This window comes from Aplysia californica, unplaced genomic scaffold (genome assembly GCF_000002075.1).
Source record: "Aplysia californica isolate F4 #8 unplaced genomic scaffold, AplCal3.0 scaffold00004, whole genome shotgun sequence".
Lineage (NCBI taxonomy): Eukaryota > Metazoa > Mollusca > Gastropoda > Aplysiida > Aplysiidae > Aplysia > Aplysia californica.
The window spans coordinates 2304346-2307453 of NW_004797274.1; the positions used below are offsets into that span (position 1 = coordinate 2304346).

Below are 3108 nucleotides of genomic sequence, written 5' to 3' on the forward strand. Positions count from 1 at the left end.
GGGTGTTTTTGTTGGGCTTTTTTTTTGTTTGAATTTTTTGCTTTTGCTTTGGTTGTTGTTGTTGTTGTTGTTGTTGTTGTTGTTGTTGTTGGTATTGTTGTTGTTGTTGTTGTTGTTGTTGTTGTTGTTGTTGTTGTTGTACTTTGGGAGGGAGGGGCTTTGCCACTTTTCAGAATCCATTATACATACAAGACACTCAAAGCACGATGGAGCGCATGACCTTACGCAGTTGCGAGCGCCGTAAAACCCTGTACTACTACTACTAAAGCACGATGGGTGGGGAGGAAGGGAAGAGGAGGAGTGGGGCGGTAATGCTAAAGATATGAGGACGAGGTGACCCCTGTTTTATAACTTTACTCTCCTTTCAACTCGGAGAGGTTATTTAAGGAGACCCCCTGCTTGGTGCACAGCCTCATTTATATCCACGTGGTTTTCAAACACACGCATTTCGTTTGTAGAATAAGTTCACATCCAGATGAGGCAGGCTGTCCATGCTCATTGAAAACAAAGTTCACTAGCCACTTTATACATGACCATAGTTTCTTCACTGCTTATGTTTGAACAAACAATTTTTTTAGCCCTCATCAGAAAAACATGCAAAAAAAAGGGAAAACGTAATAATAAATAGATTAGCAAAGATTACCAAAAACACAAGTAAAAGTAACTAGATCTAATACATAAAACAAAAACTTAACGAATCTCAGAAATACTTTAGAATCCACACAGATCATAGGCATCAAAATCACAAAAACTAGAAACTCACTTTACTTCCAGGAACAAACCAAAACGGCGCGAAAAAGAATCGGCAATCGTCCGGCGCGAACAGAACGGGTGAGAGACGTGCGCGCGGTGCGGCAGGGTGCGATGAATTGCCAATGAACGCGCGACGAACTGGCCAACGAACAACAGCACTCTCTACTCTCTACTCTCCCTGTCCCAGAGGCGGCTCTCACGAGGCGCTACTACCGATAGCACGCGCGCACACGGAACAGTTCTTTACGCGCGCGGATCTGGGCACAGAGGTGGGGAAAGAACGGAAGGGAAATTGGGCCTTTCAAGGTTATATTGCTTTTACATTGAATAGTAAGGATGCATATAAAAATCAAAGGAAAAACTTTTGTTCAACCTCTGCTCGTAAGAACTGAACCTTTTTGAATTAACATTTTTCTTTGGAAATAAATCTTGGATTTTTTTTTCAAGTCTTCCATGTGCCTTAATTGTAACTGTAGATAAAATCATTACTGTTTTATCTACCAATGTCTGTGTTTATTATTTGGGTTACGCGCTTAGCCGTCGCACACAGGAGACCCGAGTTCGATTCGCGAGTGGAGAGAATGTTGTTGTTTTTTTTCGAGTATCTTGGGTTTTTTGCCAGGATGTTGCATCCCTCTCGCAGCACAGGCTGGCCCTGCCAGGCAGGGTCGGAATCAGGCCACCTAAATGATCTAAATTGTGTCGATGGGAACGTGATAAAACTTACATTTTTTTAAAAAATATTCAATACAACAAAATGAACGGTACCCACTGTCTGGCACTGGTGGTTTTGTTTCGTTCACAATTTCTCGTAATACATTGACACTTATTGTGTTAGAATCTATTTTCACTTGCTTGCTTTGTGCGGTAAAACATTATATTCAATAAAACTGATCTGATATGAATATGATCAGATGGGCGTCGCCATTCTACAAATTCTGCATAATTGACAAGCTTGCATTCCGCCTTAACTTACGGCAACAGGTGCCAACAGCTCTCTGAAATCATGAGTACTATTCCTGCGGAAAGTGTAACATGTCCATTAAAAGTGTCTTATGACAATAGTATAAGATATTTAAGATGTAAGAGATTTCGTCATAGTCGAATTGGTGGTTATCTGAACTTCTTTTCTTCACTTGCCATTTTAGTTGTGGTTTTTAAAGGGTTTTGTTGTTTGTTTGTTTGTTTGTTTGTTTGGGGGGGGGGGGGTTTCTGGTCCTGTTTCCTAGTTGTTGTTTGTTTTGTTTTTTTGCTGTTTGTTTGTTGTTGTTTTTTGTTGTTTTTTTCGTGTTGTTGTTAAACTGGTGTCGGATTTTTGATGTTCTTTTTTCTGAGTTGGAGGACAGAACCTAACCAACCCGATATCGGCCATTCAAAATGGAATAAGAGTAAAGAAAATGCCACTTGTATATTTAATGTCCCGTTGGTAAAAATGTTGGATTCTTAACGTGTATACGTAGATATCTAGCTCATCAACACGAACAATGAAACTACACAATGTAATTGCTTGTCGCAACGTGTTTGATTGTACGTGTGTGTGTGTGTGTGTATGTGTGTGTGTGTGTGTGTGTGTGTGTGTGTGTGTGTAGGTGTGAATGTATGTACGTGTGTGTGTTTGTTTGTTTGTTTCAGATTGAGTCGACGTTTTACCAATCTAAAAGCTGAGCGAAACCCTTTGATTGACAATACTGTGAGCTTGATCGCACCAACCATCCGACAACAAGGGCACTGGGCAGACCTTAACAACAAAAGGAGAGTAAAGACATGATCAAAGTCTATTCAACAACTTTTTTGCAACGTACCTTAGCCCCACCTGTCCACTTTTCCAGTTCTGTGGGCGGGTCCGTTCCTTTCGGTGGCAACCGTCACGTATTTTGTCGCCCCTGTGGCACAGCCGCGCGAAGTGAGCGGTTTTTTGTCTGCCGAACTCGGTCAAAGCCCTTTAGAGACAGCTGATAATGATGGACGGCCTTTCAACGCAGTTACCCCAAGCTCTGCGAGCAAACTGAGACGAAGACAGTTTAATGAGTGAATTATTCATCTGCACAACAATTAGTTAACACAAAACGCGGAAAATAAAATTAGGAAAGGTTGGTTACCTTTGTTCAATGTTTCTATTATAACCCTCCACCCGCCAAACCCCCAAGCAAAAAAAAAAGGGGGGGGGGGGCGGAGAGGAAGGAATGAACGAAAGGAAACAATGTCTATCAGTTCTTGTCGATGTTGATTGTTCTTTGTTTTTTCAACCACATGAACATGTATTTTTTTCGTCCAACTTCACATTCGGCCTATAGTATTACAATAATAATATTATTAACGGTTAGACACTGTTGGGGCGCTACCCCCACCCCCACC

The 3108-nt window shown here is 41.4% G+C and overlaps 1 protein-coding gene across 1 annotated transcript in view; it reads right to left on the reverse strand.

Moving 5' to 3' along the window:
- Window positions 1–955, reverse strand: part of LOC106011166 — a gene marked incomplete in the record, with an annotated part of 109853 nt that extends 108898 nt beyond the window's left edge. The window contains 1 exon segment of the mRNA XM_013079812.2: window positions 764–955.
- Between the last annotated feature and the right edge of the window lie 2153 nt (window positions 956–3108).